Here is a 23,133-nt window from a genome sequence, read left to right as displayed (position 1 = left end):
AAATAAAAAAAAATGTCGCTGAAAAATATGAATAAAAACTTTTGGGTCGGCGGGAATTTGACTGGGTCGGTCGGGCGAGGGGAAACAAACTATCTTTTTTTTTTGGCCTAAATGAGTCCCGTCTGAGTGATAGAGTTGTGCTGGTTTCCCTATGAATTGGGGGTGGGTGAGAATTTTCCCCCCACAAGCAAACACCCGATTGGCTGCCCACCTATTCAACCTATTCCTAGCCTGTTCTATAGCCCTTACATTTTGAGAGTGTCTCCAAGAAATACGTGGGAGAAGGAAGGACCATATAAGTGTGGTGTGAGAGAATATACCTGAAAGCAATTTGATGTCAGCTTTGATTCTATGCAATAAGCTCTGGAGTTTAGTTTGGCCTAAATCATTGGCCCCATAATGGATAAGCAAATATTTAGGGGGGTCCTCTAAAGTGGCCAAGTATCTGACTTTTTTGACCAGGTGTATGAATTTTAGACCGCCATACCCCTGCCACCAAATATCTACTCCTCTTTGGTTCAGGCCTAAGCTCCATCCCCCCGGTCTATTTCTTGCCGCTATTGATGCCTTTTTTATGATTGATGAACCGACTATCCAAACTGTTATTCTGTCTGTTTTTACACAGCCTGTAATGCATACCAGAAATTGGGAAAACGTAAGATATAGGAAATGTTGCAGTAAGTGGTGATCTAATATAAGCTTGAAAAGCAGTGGACTTGCATCTGCCAGCCATTTTAATCTCTTCATCTGAAAACCCCTTGTCTGCTGCAACTGTTGCAGCCCCTATCCTAAAAGAATGAGACTTGTAATATTTCTTATCCAAGCCAATAGCCATAATAATTCTATCTAAAACTGCCGAAAATTGATAACGGGTAAGTGGCTTCCCTCCAAAATGGCAAAACAAAGGTCCTGTAAAATGAGGTCTTATTAGCAAAAAATTGGCCATAGCTTGAACAGGGCAAATATTTGAGCCCTGCCTATTTAACATAATTGTGACCCCCTTTCCCAGTTGATCAGTTTTAGAACACCTAAGACATACTACTAATTGGTGATTCTGTATGCTAACATCATCAACCCCCAAAATTGACTGAAGATTGTTGCCCTTGGATAAGGCGAATTCTCCAACTCTCAAGAAGGCAAAAAAGGCTAATGTATATGCTGCTTTATATAATTTGGCTTCATAAAGACTCGAACACACAGTGTTTAACGCTCCCATCAAGTTTGTCAGAATTTGTTCCGTTATCGGCAACCTAGTATCCGCCCTGGACTTCAGACGCCTGAAACCATCCAACACCTTAGCAATAACAAACCTATTTGTAGAGTCTTCTAATCCCTGAATTTTGCACTCATACCCAATTGCCACTACATAAGCTCTAGCAGTAGATTCTGCATAGCCCTTAAGTGATAAGTATGCAATGAAATTGACTATTTGCTTTACTGGGGGTGGCCATATCATTTCTGCATTAGTCACGCTCCTAAACCTATCGAAAGCTAAAAGCCCCGTTTTGTATGTTGCTGATGTATTGGAGGAATTTGCTGCCGTCAGTAGTCGAGAAACTTCACGCTGGACAACAGATCGTGAAATGCTGCTGGTATTGGATCTGGGATCTGGTTTGCTGTTGGAGCAAGTTGGCGTAATCTTCCCCACTGTTTACGAGAAATGGCATCAGCTATACCATTATCAATACCAGCAATGTGTTTGGCCTTAAATGTGATGTTAAATTGCATAAACAACAATACTAGCTTCCTAATCACATACATAATCCGTGGAGACCTGGACGACTGAGTGTTCAAAATGCTAACCAATGCACTGTTATCTGTGTGAAATTGAACCTTATGACAACTTAGATCCTCCCCCCAAATCATCACTGCCAACAGTATGGGGGCCAACTCAAGAAATGTTATGTCCCTCAAGACATCCAAATTTTTCCATTCTAAAGGCCACTCATAGTAAGTCCAGTTTCCTTTAAAATAACACCCACAACCAAATCCGACAGTCCCAGCACTGTCCGTGTATAGCTGGATCGCTCTAGAATTAACCCATTCTGAATGAGGAAAATAAGCTACACCATTAAAATTGTCTAAAAAATGGAGCCATGATGACATGTCTTCTTTCAATGCTCTAGTGAGTCTAATATGACTATTTGGGCGAGATAACCCCATCATTGAATCATAAAATCTCCTGTTAAATGCCCTACTACCTCTGATAGCCTTGGAAAAGAAATTCAATTTTCCCACCAATGATTCCAGTTCCTTTAACTTAACCTTAGTTTTATTGATCAGAATACTAAGCAGCCCTTTCAGCTCCTGTATTTTTTCCCTGGGGATCTTAACATTCCTAAGCACTGTATCTATTTCAAGTCCCAGAAACACTAAGCAAGTAACTGGACCCCGTGTCTTTTCCCCTGCTAATGGAACTCCTAATTCACTGCACAACTGTTGGAAAATTGTCATTAACTGCAAACAGTCCCCCGATCCACTCCTACCCACACAGATAAAATCATCCAAATAGTGCTCGACTGTCCTTAAACCCGATTTGTTTATAACTGCCCACTGAAGAAATGTTGAAAACTTTTCAAAAATTGCACAGGAAATTGAGCATCCCATGGGCAAGCACTTGTCAATATAGTAATGATCCCTAACTCTAAATCCTAACAGCTCAAAATCTCCCGGGTATACTGGAAGTAACCTAAATGCACTTTTAATATCCACCTTACCCAACTCTGCACCAGGACCTATCCGAGTGATCATGTCAACAACTGTATCAAAAGCTGTGTATCTCACAGTACACAATTCCGGGTCAATAAGTGAATTGATGCCAAGGGATGGAGGGTACGACAGATGTGTAATCATCCTCCAACCACCACTTGACTTTGGAACAAGCCATATAGGTGAAATATGCATATTAGGCATAGGAGATTGTAAAAAGGGGCCCATTATCCTTCGCTCTTTAACTTCTTTAAGGATTTTTTCCTGTAACTGATTTTTAAATTGACTAGCTGACCTCAAATTGTCGGAAAACGTGAAAATTCGAGGACCTGTATAATTTAACTTAAAGCCATAAGTAAACCCATGTACTATTTCCTTTGCCACATGCCTGATTGGATATGGCATACATTTTTGCAGTTGTTTCCCTTGCGGCGGAAGTAGGTGGAGCCTTTACCGATGGGGTCCTAGCTCAGAATAGATTCCATTAGCAAAGCAAACGAATACGTAAACATTTCATACAGTTAAAAGTATTGTAGCATGCCCTCGTCATGTTGTTGTGTGCCTGGGTGCGCAAACAGGGGAGGACATCGTTTTCCAAAAGACGATGCCCTTCGGAAGCTCTGGATTATTGCTATTAAGCGTGATCAGAAGCCAGGAAAGTTGTGGCAACCTTCACCTTCCAGTGTTGTGTGTTTTCAACATTTCGAAAGTACCGACTATATCAAGGAAACAACTCACGGTAACATCGCAGTTGTTTTAAAGTCTGTTTCTTTAATATTACCAATGTTTTCTTTTTATTTGTTATTTCGTTAATTTGCAAATTACGTAATATACATCGAATGATACTATAGTACAGCTGTAGTACCAGGAACGTGTAATCGTGTATCTGTCCCTGTCAATTAAATCATATCAATGCATTACTGAAGTAGTTAAATAATCCATAACATTGCTATGATGACATATTCTACACTTGTTTAGTCATGGATGTCCAAGGTACGAGTCTACTACAAGATGGGACAAACTTTGCAACACCCTTCAACAGCTCACAAGGAAACCAGGGAGTTAATTCATTAATTCTATTTACATTTAATAATATGAAATGATGTCCAACTACTATTAGAGTATCAGTGTGCGAAACTTGCTTTCGAAGAGTGTACCACAATTTCAAATTTTATAGGCCCAACTGATTATTATAGGCTAACATAGAAGTATCAAATTCTAATTGTACTCATTATTTGTATTCGCTTTTGTTTTGCAACAGACTTTATCACTTAATATTGAATATGCATAGGTCATTTACAATACTGTTTATTTCTTGGTGATAATATCTAGTGTCTAATTTGTGCAAGTAGTACTAATAGGGAAATAAAATTGAACTACAGAATGCCCAAAATGTGTAAATGTCTTAAAACTGCATTAATTCTCTCTATAAACATATTAGTTCAAGATACTCGTCTCGCTACAACAGACTGGGGGGTGGGGGGTAATTCAAGTAGATTTTGTCTACCGTTGATTTTGCACACTGAAAAAGTTTTTCTACTGGTTTTATACTGCAACATAAAATGTTCACACTTTGGTATGTGGGTTCGATTCCCACCCAGGGCTTACTATTGCAAACTACATTAACTTATCTGAATAAATTTATAACATGTATTACATATAAAAACAATAAATATTCAAGTTTGAACCTCGCCACCTCAAATGTTCACATATTGCATAATGAAATTGAGTTTTTGTTTACTTTTTGTCAAAATTATTTTTTGCTTTTCTTAATTGTTGGATTTCTTGTGTTAAAACAAATTCTATGTTGGTGTAGTTTGCTGTTGCTGGTGCTAAAGGAGGATATACTGCCCTGTGCCTCCACCAAAGTGTTCCTTATCAATAAAATTCATCCAATTCAAGTTGTAATTTTCATTTTAATTGTAGATTCAGATATTATAAAGTAAACTATGATCAAGAACACTACTATAAACAATATCAATTGAATGTACATGTAATGCTTAAACTTCAGAATTGTTAAGATTTCCATCCATATAATAGGCACTACACCAAGAAAGAAACAGCTAAAAGACCATGCTGTCCCAAGTATCTTTCCATGGCGACAATGTAAGCAGTCATTCAAAGAATCTGAAGATGGCACATTGAGGTCTGGAAGAGGGTACATTAACACTGGCACAGCAGTTGAGGACATGGGCGGTGAAGCTGATGGTGCATCTTTCCTTCCAAATGAAGATTCTGTGTGTAATGTGGAGAGTGAAGTCACCATTGAGACAGATGTTCATCCTAATGCACTACTCTCCTCTTTTGCACCAAGTAACTCCAATTTCCCCCCATCATTTCCGGTGAACTCCAGCACACAGACGCCACAAAGACCCATTTTTAGTATTGAAAACTTTGTCAATGACAATGCTGGTATTATGTTTTATACTGGTCTTTCTTCGTATCAAGATCTTTTATTTGTCCTGTGGACACTTGGTGAAGCGGCATACAATCTTAATTATCTATATTCTCAGGTAGATAATGTGAGTGTTCCTGATCAGTTTTTTTTTAACACTGATCAAGCTTAGACAGCATAAGATTAACTTTGAACTGAATAGGCTTTTTAGCATTTCAGAGTCCTCTGTATCCAATATCTGGATTACATGGGTGAATTTTATGTTTCACCAGTGGAGAGAAGTTGACTTGTGGCCAGAGAGAGATCTCGTCAGGTATTATACACCAACTGACTTCAACAGGCAGTTTCCTACTACTAAGGTGATCATCGATGGGACTGAATGTCCTGTGATGAAGTCAAAACCACCCAGAGCACCTTTTCCACCTATAAAAATAGAAACACAGTTAAAGTTTTAGCTGGAGCAACACCGGGTGGTTTAGTTTCTTACCTTTCCCCAGCATATGGGGGTTCAACTTCTGATAGGCAAATAGTTGAAAGATCAAGACTTACAACATTATGTGACAAGGGGGACAGCATAATGGCTGACAAAGGGTTTAATGTTCAAGACCTTTTTGCACCCTATGATGTTACTGTAAATATGCCTACTTTTTTTAAGAACAGAAACAGAATGTGTGGGAAAACTATTCAAAGAGACCGCAAAAGTTCAAGTAAACGTGTACACATTGAACGAATTATTGGTTTGGCAAAGACTTACAAAATTCTTACTCAACCTCTAAATACAACTGAAACAAAACTTGCCTCTGAAATCATATTCAATTGTTTCATGCTTTGTAATTTCAGGCAGTGTATTATTCCAAAAAATGCTTAAGAACATGTACCAACTAGTTCACTGGTAATCTCAGTTGCGATTCCACTCAGCTGATATTTGGACTGATGCCTTCGTCAAATCGTGGAACAGCCCTCTGTAATTTATGTCTGGAAATAATTCCCCAACATCTATACATTATTGCAATTTAATTAACAATTTTTTAAGGACTTGCCTAGGTATTCCCAATTCAGTTCTCATTTCATGTGTTTCTTACCCTTGCAAAATTCAAAACTAAACAGGTTTCAAAACTTGATATGAATTTGGCAGCTATTGCATTCATTTCCAGTGTCAGACTGGAAAGCTTTGCATTAGGGTGCATTCACTGCATAGCACCTTTAAACACTGTTTTCATTATTGTCAAATAACTGTCAAATTCATATACATGTACAAATTTTGCATCATATATACATCAGCTGAGTCAAATCTCAACTAAGATTACAACAAGCGGCACTTTAGAGTAACCACAATGTCTGTCAGTCAGTTGTCTACTACAAGTGTACCTATGTGGGAAATACTAACCTTTGAGAAGTATCATTGTTTTGATATAGTACTTGTTTGTTAATTTTTTTTAACACGGAACTTTTGTATTTTGTGAGTAAGTATTTTACAGCCCTCTAGATACTGTACACGAAAAATTTGAATTTTATGCATTCTCTTCCAATGTAATATTTCCATCAATACTCTCTGAGTAAGTATTTGATAGTTGTTATCCAAAGTGAAGCAGATATTTTAAATTTTTTAGTTCTATCGATTTTAATTGTAGATTTATCTGATCCAGTACATGGAATTTGTACATAGGGTATTCCATTAGTAAATATTCTATTGCTTACTGCCTGTTACTTTTTACTGACTTACACAACAGATCATCCAGATACTTTGTTTTAAAAAGTCTCCTTATCACTATTGGATGCTTTCCACAGGTCGACATACAAAACTTTCAGATTTCTGAAGTTATCAACTGAGAGACAAGAAAAATATGGATTTCATTTAAACTATATATTTAAGTCATAAGATAAGTAGGTTTAACTACATATTCCGAATTTCAATTCAACAACAATGTCATCTTCATAAAATAAACATCCCAATTCAAAAATGTACAAAATAAGAGAAAAGATTCATATATATATATATATATATATATATATATATATATATATATATATATTCTATAAGGGTAGCTTTGGGTACCTACAATTGCCTATGCTAAGAAATATATATACAAAAAGAAAAAACAAAATTCTGATAATGTATGCAACATTGACTCATGGTAAAATAAACAGATCACAATGGCAATTAAAGTATACTTCAAATTGATATAAACAAACAATGATAAAACTTTATTTTGTCTAATCCTCTCAAATCAAAATGTAAAATTGCTATACTGCTTGAAGTAAAACTTCTCTAGAACAGCATTCTTGAAATGTGACTGAAAAAAGTGTTCAAGTTTTTCTAACATCTGTTCTATAAAAAACCTCATCCCTCTCAATTTGAAATATCCTGATATCTTGAAATGTATAAACAACAAAATCACATCTTTTCTTTTCACAACAAAACAACTGCCCCTGAACTTGATAATAATACTCATGTGTTGGGTCTAATGTAGTTTGACCATTAATAACTTTCAAATAAGGAACTGTTTGTGTTGTAACAAGTTGAGTTCTGGAAGAAAAAGGACATTTAACTTCTACAAGTTTATCTTGTTCTACAATAGAGTCTGGACTGGCTGCTAAAAATGGACAGATTTTACTAACAAAAGTTCCACAACTTCTGGTGAATTCACCCGTTACCTCAAAATATTTTTGAAGAGCAACAGACTCATACTTCTTGCCATGAATTATGGGAGCTGAATTGATATCATGAACAATTGTAAGAGATTTTGCCAGTTTATCTTTATCTGTCCTATCTGTACATTTGCAAATTCGACCAAATTTTGAGGAATGTAATCTTTTACATCTTTCTGAGAGCCATAGTTTATTTTTTGATTGACCCAGAGTTTGTTTTTCTAAGGAACAAATTTCTGCATTGCTTATATTTGTAATATTTTGTTCTCGAAGCCAAATGTCAGAGAGTTTTTCAAATGAATAATCATGGTCAAGGTCAACTGCATATGGGTTTGCTGGAGTAAATAACTGAGAAATAGGAAGGCGGTTAATTGGAGCATAATTAACACAATTATTTCTAAAATAATCATTGTAACCTGTGCTTTTTCTGAATTTAGTAGGCCTGTGATCAAAATTAAAAGCATTGGTGTCTTGTCTAGCAAGTTGCAAATCTTGAGCCTTGATGGGGCTTCCAGAAAATGGCTTACATTGATGAAAAGTTTGAATTTTCTGAGTACATGTTTTTTCAGTTACAATTTCTTTTGAAGACGAAAACTTGCATATTGCTAACAGCAAAGTACACACATGTTTATAATGAGCTTTAGGTCCCATACCAGCAGCACACTCACATTGTGTTTCTACAACACAACCATCTTGATCAATGCACACATCAATCTTATAAGTCACTGACTTTTTCATTTGGGCACGACACTCACTTCTGAAGAAGAAAAAGTTATTGAAGCTTGCCAAACGAATGTACTTTAGAAATCTATTCGAGAATAAATTCTGTGGTATAGTGTCAATTCTTTTATTTTCTTGACTAAGGAAAAACTCTACTGCCGTCATCTTCACAGTTGCACACACACAATCTTCATTCAAATCTTTGTATATGTCATGATCAGGCACACTCATTACATATTCTTCACTCTCTAACTTCTCTCTACCAAAATCTTTATTTCTATCATATGCTTCCAGACTGAAATAAATCATACTTTATCTATTCATCGCATGCATATATCTAGCATTTAGAAAAATAAATCATTAAACATACAATTATTTAACAGACAAGTCAAGTACTCTTCCTATCAAGCTAAAGGGTTAACTCTGCTCACTAGCCAAAACTAGGATGAAGGCTAAATGTTCCCTTCCAGAAATACCCGTGCTTGTGTGACAAAGTTCTTGGGACAATCACACCTGACAGAGAATATACCCCGAGTCCTAATGTGGGCCCCATTATGAGTTTTAATGCATGGATGATGTTGACAAATAAGTGAAATGACGATGACTTACAATTACAATGTTTAATTCCATTGTTGTCAATAAATAATGAATTATTAGTCATCGTATTTATCACTATTGATCAACAATATTCATAGGCTATCAAACACCTGCTAATCACAACAACACGCACCGCGCAGGGTAGACTACGTCTTGTAGTACTTGGGCCTAGTACGTGATTCTGTCAATTCTAACGACTGCTCAATAAACATTTAACGGTTTCAGACATTCAATTAATTCAACAAATGTGTGAACTTATTATATTTTCGTAAAAACAACACAAAAGAAAACAAACAAATCCATGTGTTACGATTTCACCGACACACGGTATCTATAGTCGTTTTGTTGAATCATGTAAACAGTACGATTTATATCAGCAAGATTGGAACAATACCGCGATACTGTATGAATAATGAATGAAGAAAGTCCTTACCGTTCTATCAATTCTCTCTTCCTTCCTAAAACTCTTGCACCTCGCTCTCGCAATTCATTTCTAAGCTTCGGGAGATCCCACACACCATAGCTATTACCGGGTTTATCCGCCATTGTTGTGAACTGTTGGACCCCATCGGAGCGTGCGCCCCCTGTAGTCAGGGGGAGATAACGTCGTCATTACTGTCCGCAATGAATGCCATTGGTGCAGATACTGTGCTAAATTAGAGACCCTAACAGGAGTTGAACCGAGCTCCCAGAGGCCTGGGTGCGGCAAATCGAGGGTACTTTTGCGGGATGTGGTGTGCTGGTCGGCTCCCTTGTTGGGGCCCCTGTCGTAAAGGTTGTTTGGGACTGAAAGAAGGAGCTTGTTTGTTAACATTGACAGCAAGGGGGCAATTTGTCATTGCATGCTCTTGGCTACATTTAATACAAAGGTGAGCATACGTGCAATGTTTCCTACCACAAAACCCCTGAAAGTTAAACATGTAACATTTATTTACCCCCTGTACTCCTGCAGGTGCCATGTTATGACCCCCAACCATATACATAACCCACAATTCTGTGACTATGGCTGACCACGATTTGGTGGGATCCATTGCTAATTTGAGCCGAAACTGCTCATCATATATTTTCCACCCAGAGGACCTGCCAGCTCCCGTACGTACATCATGCATGTACTTGAGCATTTCCTGGTATTTACTTGTATGGACAGACGTGAACACACTCAAATAAATGAGAAAAGCGTCCATCCATTTTTCAATAGATGTAATTTTAAGAGTATTCTTTCGCTTACTCTGCATCTGACCATCATTTCCAATCAGAAAAATTCTCTCGCTAGCCGAGTCTTCAATATTTGAATGTTTTAACAAGAGAGCCAGGTCTACATGTTTTCCCTCTACAATTTTCTGCCTGATCATTTCATTAACGTTTTGCCCCAATGAAAATTGCACTGAATTTACTGGCATGGGGGTAAAACCCCAATCCTGTGACAGAAGCGTATTTGTACCTGTCTGAAAGGGCTGGTCGGTATTACTAGACGGTATTTCGTCGCTGGTTATTCCCCCTTGCGGGACCGGCGGCTCCGTTTGTACCTGGGATTGGGCACCCCCCCCCCTCTTGTTGGTTTACTGCTACCTCGTTTTTGTCGTACCGGCGGCATGCTTACATCAATTTGAAATAAAAAGAATCTATGTAATTTCTAATTACACATATGAGAATTCAAGTATAATTGACGCAGTTACAAGTCACCAATATAAACCTTCCACGTGTGCCAACATTAAAATCTGCTAAAATCCTCAAATTGTAAAAGCCATCGTAGTCATTACATTGTAAAATTATCATCTGACATGATTAATCTTAATGATTTTGAAATTGGAAACAACTTATTCCTTATTTAGTAAAAGATATTTAAAATGTTTTTCTTCCCCAAAATTTGACCGACCTTCTTGGTTGGCTGCTGAATGGAAAAGAAGGAAGCTGGGATGCGTAATTGCCGAGTGCACCCGTGATGAGTTATAATTCCGGAACAAAGTTTCCGGATTGCAACATAACAGAGATGGGCTTACTATTATTATATATATACATATAGTAAATCATACGTTGATGCGAATACTATCGTAAATAATGCTTAGATAAAGACACATATTTACAGACAAGCTGAAATATGTAGATATCTAAATTATTAGTCAGTTGTAAGCTAAAAGATAAAGTATACGCTTGCATTGTGTGTTCCAAGAGGACAAAACCCGGTGAACCCCGATCATTACATGTAAAAAATAGATAAAAAACATTTCTTAAGAAAACATTTTTAGTAGAAACGAACGACTCTGACTGCATTTGCAATCAATGTCAACAGATCTACAACTCTAATCGTTTCATGCTTAAATTTTCGCAAGCATTCAGTACTACCATAAAGGGGGGGGGGGGGGGGGGGGAGATAAATCAAAATTCGCATGTAAAATTTATGGAAAAACTACATTCTTAAAACAAAAGAATGTGTGGGCCAAATTCCCCCTGTTGCTACGTCGCTGTAATAATTATTTGTTTATAGAATCACCTTACATTTGTCGATAACTGACGCACGTGTTCTGTGACATAGTTATTGATGGCTAGTCATTGGTTACTATTTTCATCATTAAATCGTGGAACTGGTGTTGAAGTATTAGAACGCGATTTTCACACATAAGGAGAACTTTCTTTTCCTGCATTTACACTCTAACCACCCCACTCACCGTCGGTCACTTAGGATTTAGTGGCATGTGCACAAAACATTGCTTAATGACTACATGTATATCCGAATCATGCGTGGATCTAGAGTGGAGGTCCGGACACCCCCTTACCTCTGGAATTAAAGTTGCATGTAAACATACAGATAAGAACTACCTAAAAGAGACCATAAATACCTGAGCATTTTTATCATGATTATTGACATACACGTTGTTTATATTTTCGGATTATAATTGCTTCATACATTAAAAAATGATCTTGAAAATTAAAAATGGATCCATTATTACTTAGAAAAGCGACATCAATCCGTATCTATTAACTCCGTCAAATCTACTGAGCGAGTTCTTTCTTTTGGCGTCACCCAAGGGTCTGTTCTTAGTCCTAAACTTTACCGCCTGTTTTCCAAACCAGTCGGAACCATCTGTCGACAACATGGAATTAAGTACCACTATTATGCGGCCGACCCTCAAATATACCTTGTAATACAACCAATGCAGGATGGAATAATTACTTTTCAAGATTAGAAGCTTGTACAGCAGATATCAATTCATTGATGGCTATTGTTGAAACGGAAGCAGAACAAAACGGAGCTGATCATTTTCTCTTAAAAACATAATACAGCAAATATTCCATTACACCACCTTAAAGTTGGAGAAAACAACATATCTGCTGCATCATGTGTCAAAAATATTGGTGTGCACCTCGATTCCTATCTCATTTTTGAGAGTTATGTATCATATATTGTGAAAGCATATCTCTTTCATATTAGCAATATTGGTCGAATATGCCATTTCATAACTACAGAAGCATGTAAGACTCGTGTCAATGCAATCGTTACATGAAAATTTGATTATGTGAACTCTCTTCTATTTGGAATCAAGAAGACCACCTTGGACCGCTTACAGAAGGTACAGAACACCGCAGCCAGGCTTGTGTCGAAGACAACAACACGGGGTCATATTTCCCCAGTCTCCTAATCTAAGCGCAGCTACATTGGCTTTCAGTGCAGTATCGTCCGCAATAAAAAAAAAAAAATCTTGGTGTCTACTTTCTGCGCGCTGACAAAACGTGTTCCCGAATAGCTACAAGAACCGATTGAAGTGTATTCCCCATATCGACTTCTAATAATCTGAAACATCACTTAAGCTCACCGTGCCAAAAATTTCGCAAAAGTCTTTTGGGGTACTTCCATTTAGTTGGGCTGCAGCCAGTTTAGTTTGTGGAATGATCTTCTGCAACACACTAAAGTTGCCAAAAACATTAACATTTAAAAAAAACCTGTTAAAATCCCACGTTTTAAAGATTGCATTCCTTATAGTTTAACGAAAATTTTACACTAGAGATGCCAATCTAAAATATATTAATGACAAACGAGTTTTTGTCAACAGAAGTGCATAATTTAATGCCAGATATATAAATCTATGCTTATTTCACAGATAATTTTTGAGGGGCGGGCGGGGATGATAATCTATGATAACCTATCAATTAAGTAATTAATTAAGTGGTAAACTTATTATTCTAGCATCATGAATGATCTTGTACATGTAAATTTAGTTTAATCAAATTGAATTAGGTGTGTACTGTATGAAAAATAAAATGAACTTTTCAATATTTTTTCAACACATGTTTTAGAACTTGAAGAGCAGAAGATGCATTCCATGACTCTTACATGATATAGAAGACAAAGGAGAGCTCTTGAGAATGGAAAAGAAAAAGAACCTGCGAGTTTTACAGTCAATGAACACACCTCACGACACAAGTCCATCCTGATTCACTAAACTGGTAGTCTACTCTTCTAAGGACACATCATGACTTAGTTAAGAGCAAGTTTTGGTGTCAGAAGACTAATGTAACTAAAACATTGCAAAATTAACCTGAAGTGTCTTATGTGAGCCTACTGAATAAGGATTCATTACTGAACAGTTGAAGGAAAATCACTATTATAATAAAAAAAAAGATGATTGTGTTGTTAGGATAACATTGTGATCCATGTTTGTTGAATTAACAACTTTGCAAAAATGAGTTGTTCTGTGTTAATATTATAAATTTACTAATTACTGGTATGTCAACATAGATTACAGTAACACTGAACAAACTTCAATAAATTTTAAAGTTTCATGTAGCTTCTGCATTAGAAAATGACACATATTGATTTTCTGGTCCAAAGGTCACCAGGTGTAATACAATACTCTGTACAATCGATGTCTGACCAGTTTCTTCGGAACCCTTTGATTGATAGTGATATTTCATACAGGGGTTGGTCACTGGTAGTATATGACCCCCCTTGATTTTCAGGTCAAAAGATTAAAAATGGCAGGGGCCTCCGTGGCCGAGTGGTTGGAGCATAGTGCTCAAAATCACACAGACTCTGTCGGCGTGGGTTCGAATCCCGCTCGCACCGGTAAGTGAGAAAGTTTCCCACTTTACTTTCGGAAGGTCGGTGGTCTCTTCACAGGACGTACATTGTATCTGGATTTTCACTTTCACCAATAAACACTGGGCACCACCAGATAACTGAAAAATTGTTGAGTGTGGCGGAAAATATCAATAAATCAATCAATTAAAAATGGCTAGGTGCAATGTAGCTAGTACTCTATGCAATGCCCCCCCCCCCCCCCCCCCCCCCCAATATATTGAGCCTGTTGTTCAATTATGATATTTCATATGTTGGTTGGTTATGAATAGTAGATGACCCTAATGACTTCCAGGTCAAAGGTCAGCAAATACAAGGCAGTACAATAAACAATTTATTGGTATCTGCCTAATATCTTGAGAAGACTTTTTTTTATAGTTATTGATAATAGTTTACATGGCAATACAGCACATGTAATATAGCTCGTTTATGGAAATGATTGCAAAATCTACTTGGTGTTTGGGGAGGGGGGTACTATTGGATTACATCAGTTTATGTTTACACGTTTGTTTTTAATCACTCTAACTAATCTTTATTAATATGTTAAACTTCTCCATGTTTATTTTAGAAATATCAATTGCTCATATTGTTCATTTTGTATTATTTGTCATTAGTATGAATTTTTGGCAAATGCCCAAATCTACAGTTTTCGTACTACATTGTATTGCCTCGGTTTCTTTGCATTCTCATCTAAAAAACCGTCGCATTTAGTAACCTCTTACGATTAGTAACAAAGAGGATTGAGGACTTATTCAAACGTGTTCGCACAGATATATATATATATATATATATATATATATATATAATTCAATAAAAAAAGCAGGAAAATATACAGTTCCAAAATATATTTAAATCACTAGCGCTTTGTATTCACCTGAGGATGGATGTTAAAATCCAGAAAGCGCTAGTGATTTAAATATATTTTGGAACTGTATATTTTCCTGCTTTTTTATTGAATTATATATATATATATATAAACAGTTATAACACCCAACCTTCCGTTTACTCCTAGGATCTAAACGATACATGTGATAATCAATTAATTAATATATAAAGCACTAAATAATCACAACTAGGTACTGAAAATTTTCGCCCCAGCCCGGGGTCGAATCAGCGACTTCCCTTCGTTGTGGCCGAGTGGACTTACGCACTGGTTTGACAATCTTGCTAGACGGTGGGTGCCGTACGTCGCTGGTTCGACCCCGGGCTGGGGCGAAAATTTTCAGTACCTAGTTGTGATTATTTAGTGCTTTATATATATATATATATATATATATATATATATATATATATATAGTTTGTAAATAAAGAATTCGGTATTTGATACAGTAAATACATCCAATAATAAAAGTCAAGAAACACAAAACTCGAATAACATTTCACTGTTAGCGTTTTCGGCTTTAATGCCTCTTCAGACAGTTATAAAATGAATTAATTATTAAAATAACTGTCTGAAGAGGCATTAAAGCCGAAAGCGCTAACAGTGAAATGTTATTCGAGTTTTGTGTTTCTTGACTTTTATTATTGGATATATATATATATATATATATATAAAATATATATATATATATATATATATATATGAGTTGCGTCAAGCGAAAAGGGACCTTCGTGACGTTCATGGAAAAACGTCACAATCGATCAAAAAAGTAACGTTGTTGTACAGACGATAATTGCCGGGGGGAAAAAAACGACACCGCTAAAAAGAGATTTCAACAGAGATAATACCACAACTACTGGCATCCCATGGATCTACAGGTAACGCATTCATTTTTTAATGACATGTAGTTTAAGATTTAAATTGTGTTACATTGTCCCCGTAAAACACAGTGTACGTTTATGCCTATATGGATCTACATAGGGCCTATATATTCTTGTACATAATCAAAATAAGTAAAATAACTTAAAAGTAACTGTGCATATATACAGAGCTTACTCCCATTAAAGAACTATTGTTCACAAAACTACATGTATGCCTATATATTGAAATATGTAAGACTTACTAGGTATATTGCTTACGATAATATTGTGATCTGATGTAAACAGACGACAACACTAACCAACGATGTCGGCACTGTTATTTAGTGATAATAGTCGTAGAATAAGTATAATAATGGGTAAACATTCTCCTAATAAACGGATATATTTAAAGAACTATTGATTATGAACTTAATAGAAGCACTTGACAACAGTAAACAAAATGTTTATCCAAAGATTCTTTTTTTTCCCTGACAATACTGTATTAATTTTATTACAAAGTTATGTAACGTCGAAATGGTCAAATGGGAACGTTCTCGATTTCTGACACGAAGATCCCGGTTCAATTCCTCTGACGGGCAACATTTTTTTCTTCAAAATTGCGCTTTTTCTTTTTTCTTTTTTAAATTGCAATTTCATTTTTTTCTTCAACATTATTATCTTTTATTTTCAAAGTTAATATAAACATTAAAGTATTTTCATAGGAATGATTATTTATAAGGTGTTGCTTTAGATATCGAATTAATTATTCTTTAAATAACGTTCAAGCAGTGATTTGTTTTTAATTGATTTTATATGAACTGTAACTTTGTTGAAGTTAAAGGCGCTTTAAAAATCCTAATAATGTATATTATATATTATTTCCAAATACTACTTTTTCAACACTTTACATGTACTTCTAAATATATAATTTTGCCTTTAAGAACAACTGATTTTTTAAAAATGTATTATACATGTAGCTAAAACTATGAAATCACAATAACATAAATTAATTGTCAAAAAGGTAGGCAGACTAAAAGAATAAATCGATTGTCCCTATACTAGTATATTTTGGTATCGATAAAAGATAAATAGATATTCAAAATTGATTTAAAAAGCCAATATACTTTAACCACTACAGACATTAATTTTGTATTTACACCCACCCATTAAATAAAGAATACGACCCCATTGCTGTCTTTTAACACCAATACTAATTTGATATCCATACTTTTCACTTTACAGGATCTAGGACACTTAGACGATGAGTATTTCCCCCATAGGCCCACACGATTATCGAAATACAATCCTGTGTTAGATGTCTCCGACGGTGATGTAAGCGATGATGGCAGTGATGATGAAATCAACAAAGGCTTTCATCGACAAGAAACTATCAGAAACAAAATCGATATGTTTGGAAGAAACTCTTTCACCGACAACAACGAAGAAAGTCAAAGTGAAGGTGAGGAGGACACTGCTTGTAATGGATACAACGATCTTCAAAGTTTAAAGCAGAACACTACTACAGCCTGTTCTTGTGGTAAAAACTGTTTGAAAAATATCGGTGTAAAAGAGATACAGAACTCAATATTGACCACAAAGGAACTCACTAGGGATGAAAAGGACATGTTTATAATGGGAAGACTGATGTGTACTGGATTTGGTAGCAATACCCAACGTGGGAAAGAGAGGAAAAGGAAGAAATACGCATACTATTTCCAAAATCAAGAAATTTGTAAAGGTTCCTTTCTTTTCGCCTACGGAGTTGGATCAAAGTATGTGAAAAATCTAGTTTCCCACATGAATGAAAATGGACATGTTCCACGGACACACAAAAACAAGAACAGACGCCCATCAAATGCTTTCAATTTCGATGATCTTAAGAACGCAATCGACTACATCCAGAATTACGCTGAAGAATTTGGACTTCCACAGCCAACGGTGAAAAACAAAAGCATCCCCATCACATATTTACCTTCATCGGGCAGCAAAACTACACTCCATTCTTTGTATTCTACATCATGTGACGAGTTGGGTAAAAGAAAAGTGGGACTCACAACCTTCAAACTTTTGTGGAAAGACTGTTGTCCTCATATTAAATATATGACACCCCGATCTGACATATGGCCTATATGTGAGGATTGTAGAGCAATAATTTCAACGGCGGTTGGGTTAGTTAAGAAGCAAGAGGACCTGCGCATTTTCACAGAACACTTGTCAAAGGTTGAGATGGAACGACAGGTAAATGATAAGTTTTGTTCAATACATATTTATTCAAGGATTGTGCCATTTTAAAATCAAATCAGAATTTACGTTTATTAAACACCTATTAGCTCTTATTTTATTTATTGAATTATTTCAGGTATATAATGATGCAGTGAAGAAAGCAAGAGATGAATTTAGTACATTCGCAAGACCAGCGGGATTACTTCCTCCATGCTCAACAAATCTTCAACATGTCCACTACACCTTCGACTTTTCTCAAGCGCTTTCCATTCCACATCATGCCAGACAGAGGGACCACTTTATTTCTTGACACCAAGAAAGGTGCAGCTTTTTGGAGTTGCCTTAGAGGGATGTTACCAGCAGGTGAATTATATAGTTGATGAAGACCAGGGAATGGGAGAAAACGGGGCTGGCGTCAAAGGTTCAAACGGTGTTATTTCTATGCTACATCACTGCCTTACAACATTTGGATCTGGAGAAAAAGAATGCATTATCCATTGTGATAATTGTGCAGGTACGTTAACATTTGAATACGTTGTAGTGTATGCATTTTTTGTATTTTGCTCACCTTCAACTATACATCATGATTTTGTGTATTTTTCTCTATAAAATACTCGTACATGTATTTATAGAGGTAACTATTCTTCTAGGTGAGAATAAAAACAGATACGTACTGGGGTATCTGTCATGGCGGACACTGTTAAGCCTACACAAGGATATTACCCTTTCAACGCAGGTGCCCTATCATGGGCGTTGTCTGGTGGATGCTGGATTTGCCAACATCAAGCGTTTGTACCACAGGACTGATGTTGATAGTTTATCCGGTTTAGTGGATGTCATAAACAGAAGTGCCAAGTCAAACAGATCGGTGACATATCTAAATGATGCGGGGGAACACAACTGGGAATGGTTTGATTGGAAGACATTTATATCCCAGTACTTTGGCCCAGTAAGAGGCATACGGAAAATGCACCATTTTAGATTTTCTTCGTCATTTCCTGGTAAGTTTAGAAGTAAAATCCCCAGTCATTTTGCAAACTAACCGTATATCAGCGCACGAGATACTAATTCAGGTAGGAATTTCTTATCATTGACTGCAAGAATATATTTTACAAATGTCTAAATATATTTATTTCTTTTTCCAGGAAAGATGTACGTCAGAGAAAGGGCTGATCAGGTAGAGACCGAAATTGTATTATTGAAGTCTGCTGTTATACCTGAAGACCTGACAGCTAATACCGTGATGCCGGATATTGTACCACCAGGAGGGATTTCTCCAGAGAGACAGAAATACCTCTATCGTATGGTCAGACCATTTGTCAGGGATCCTTATAAAGAGCTGACTTGTCCGAATCACGAGGAATAATCACACCATAATTTGGCCTATTATTGAAACTTTATGTCATTATTGGAATGAAGTATAGATGCTCTAACATCATAAAAGAGCTTACATGTACATACTTCTTTGTTGTTGCTTCTACACACATTTTGACCCTTGACTGCATCAATAGCTCTTATAATAAGGCATCATCAGAATTATATGTTATGTATTCTAAACCGAAACCACGTAACGTTATTTGACGTTACGCTAATGACGTCAAAACACAGAACAATTCACTTTGCTTCTATGGCAGTTTTTATGCAATTATTTTTTAGAAAAGAAGTGAAAATTGATACACAAATAATCAGGAGGACTTGTTCTTTAAGAAAAACTAAAAAAGTGAATTTCCAAAATCTTGTTCCGAAGGTCCCTTTTCGCTTGATGCAACTCATATATATATATATATATATATATATATATATATATATATATATATACACGTATATTTGTACATTAAAAATACCAAGAGCATATTTGGTTTGATTTTTTGAATAACAGCTACAGCTGGTGACTTACCATTATGAGTGAAAAGTTCGCGAGGAGATGTAAAACAAGCAATCAGTCAATGTCGATAGCCTCTATTCTAATAAGTTAACTACAGTCAGACACTTTAGCCATCCATCGTATACATGCTCATACAGGAAACTTATGTTAATTTTTTAAAAAGTAAAATAGATCGCTAAGACTCACCCAATTTATCTGGAAGTCCTGCATTACTATATCGTTCCACCATGATCCCGATGGACCATGTTGCAACTCGAAGCATCAACAAAAATCGAATTTCATGCATACACAAAACTAAATTCGTTCTTTGAAATACTCCGAGTCAGAGAACTCGATCTTAGAAATATTCGGAAACGGATTTACATTGTAATACTTCATAGTACAGCTTAACAAAGGTGAAAAAAGACATTATTTTTGTATCTTATAAAAAAAACTAACACCAATAGTATGCACACATGTAAGGCGAAGATAACGAACAGTGATCAATCTCATCACTCCTATAAGCAATACAAAATAGATAGTTGGGCAAACACGGAACCCTGAACACACCAGATGAGAGATCAGGTGCCTAGGAGGAGTAAAATTCACTGAACCGATCGTAGAGGAACTTCAGAAGTATTCAAATCAACTACCCAAAAGGACACATCGATGCTCTTTACAAAGTACTAGCCCAAACCATAATTTACTAACTCCGGATTATAGTGCCTTCAATCAATTCGAGTGCCGACTGTTCAAATAGTCAAAACGAATTACAAAATATAGCTCGCCAGATTTGTAATAACACGGGAAAATATCACCCCGATGAGACTCAACGTTCAACATATCTAAATTTTACAATGGTTTATTTTTTTACCGGACCCGACTAATATTGATAAAGTTTAAACATTTATCTTTTGAGTTTTCGTTGAAAACTTTTAATCTAAAGGTTAAAGCGAATAAATCTCAGTCTAACCTTTATGGCAGAGCTTGTTTACATAACCATATAACAATTATGTAAACCACTGAATAGATTTTAATTTAAAGTATATACCCAATGTTAAACTTTAAATAGATTGCGACTCAGCCATATGCAGGAGTTATAACATAAAGACATGGGAAACTACACTGTACGAAGATGTTTAAATATAAAATACGAAGATAACGAACAGTAATTAATCTGATAACTCCTATAGCAATACAAAATAGAGTTGGGCAAACACGGACCCCTGGATATACCAGAAGTGGGATCATGTGTCTAGGAGGAGTACGCAATCTCTGTCTACGTCTACCGGTAACAACCGCCGTGAATCTGATATCTTGATCAAATAAGCAGAGTTATCCGTAGTCAAAAGCAGTGAGCCAAGAACTATCTAACAATCGATATGAAAGTAGTCAGACAGCCTTTGACCCAATGATATGTTGTATTTGCAAACTAGATCGTTATAACGACCATACGATTTCCGAAATGCTGACTTCGAACGAGACTGTTGAAACCTTACAACATAAACTTGTTTATCAGTAGCCTGCTTCAATTTTAAACTTATCATTGGCAGTACAAGCTCTTGCGTATTGAATTAATTGAAATATATATACACTATATACAGGTGATAATGCAATATTGCAACATGAATATGGGAAGTTGATTATTTATATAGGAAGTTGAAGTATATCTATTTGACAACCTTTATCCTTGTTGGTATTCAGAATTTTTTTTAACAACATTTATGTTTGAACTCATATTGTGAGCCCGATCTTGTTCCAGGGGTCATGAGGTGACTAACTGTGAGAGAATGTTTGCAAAGGATTAAGATCACCAAGTATAAGATCGGTTCTGTTTCCAAATCTCATTTCTTCACAGAGGAGAGCTCACAGTGCGGACTATTTCCAACATTTCATGATTTGCTACTATCTCAACTGCTCTTTTCCGCATATCCGTTTGAATGTATTATATTAATGATTGTTTATCTGTACCAACGCCATGGTCTCATAACGATATTACAATGATACCAGCTATGAAATCAATCTGCATGAAAAATTAAAAAAAAAAACCCACCACAATTACCGTCTTTAAGGATGTATTAATAGTATCTGTATTTCTGAGATGAACTGTGATTTAAAAAATAATTCTAACTACTAGTAAATCAAGTGTATGTACAACATCCTCCGGAAAAGGAGTTGGGCTCGAAATAACGACCTTTCAGTCATGAACAATTTGTCTGATTTTTTAAGGTCCGTACACCGTAAATACGCTTTGGTTAACTTCTATCAATGTGAACATCGTAAGAAGAAAAATATTATTATTGTTTACAGGTGTTCATGTATATATTAACCAAGCCTGTCTAATGACGACGAGCAGGCGGGGCTCATTATTTGTGAGAGATTAAAGTGCAGCTTTGAATCTTAATTCAATCTCTGTGTTAAAGTATGTAGTAATTTTAGTAGGAGAGATTTCCTCTGGTTGCCTGTCAAAGACTGTTCCATAATGGTCGACAAAACACTCATGCAGAAATAAATATCAGCACTTTATCCCACGTTATTTTGAATCTTTTTAAGCATAATCTGTTATTTCAGTTGGTATATAGTAAAAGGCTACCTATCTATAGATCGTAGATTGGAATCTTACTTTTAATTTTTCTTAAACTACAACTAAACATTTTCAGTAAATGACATAAAGGAAACGTCTTAATTTTCAATTGCAAATTAGTTTTCCACTTTTCATCAATATCAGTTATCTCTGGAGTGCTTCAATCTATCCTTTCTTATTATAAGCCTCGCATACTTTACCTAATATTGGAATACGTGCAATATGGGAATTCCTGATTTCACATGGTCAATGCTGGTATATGTAACGTGGTCAATTCACGTTGCTTATCTGTACATCAAACAAAAGAGGTCCCCCAGGGAAACGCACTTTTTAAAAAGATTATTTTTTCGATTCTACTTTATTATATTATGTATGTAAATATGTTATTATACTACATGTAAGATAGCACATAAATATACAGAGTTTTCTAATTAAGTGAGTAGGACCCAGTATATGCACTCAGTAAAACCTTTGGAATTCCCTCAACATGTGTTCGGACATGTTTCAATATTTCACCACGTGTATGAGATTCAAACACGAGTTTGGGACAATGTTATGTAAATTGAGATACTATTTTT

At 35.9% G+C, this 23,133-nt stretch overlaps 2 pseudogenes; both read left to right on the top strand.

Moving 5' to 3' along the window:
* The first annotated feature begins 4,898 nt into the window (after positions 1-4,898).
* On the top strand, positions 4,899-5,976 carry LOC125680144 (uncharacterized; annotated as a pseudogene).
* A 10,071-nt stretch (positions 5,977-16,047) lies between these two features.
* Positions 16,048-19,562, top strand: LOC130051985 (uncharacterized; annotated as a pseudogene).
* The last annotated feature ends 3,571 nt before the right edge of the window (positions 19,563-23,133 follow it).

Source organism: Ostrea edulis, chromosome 2 (genome assembly GCF_947568905.1).
Source record: "Ostrea edulis chromosome 2, xbOstEdul1.1, whole genome shotgun sequence".
NCBI classification, from domain to species: domain Eukaryota; kingdom Metazoa; phylum Mollusca; class Bivalvia; order Ostreida; family Ostreidae; genus Ostrea; species Ostrea edulis.
The sequence above is the reverse complement of the archived record's forward strand: the minus strand, read 5'-3'. Positions and strand labels throughout refer to the sequence as shown.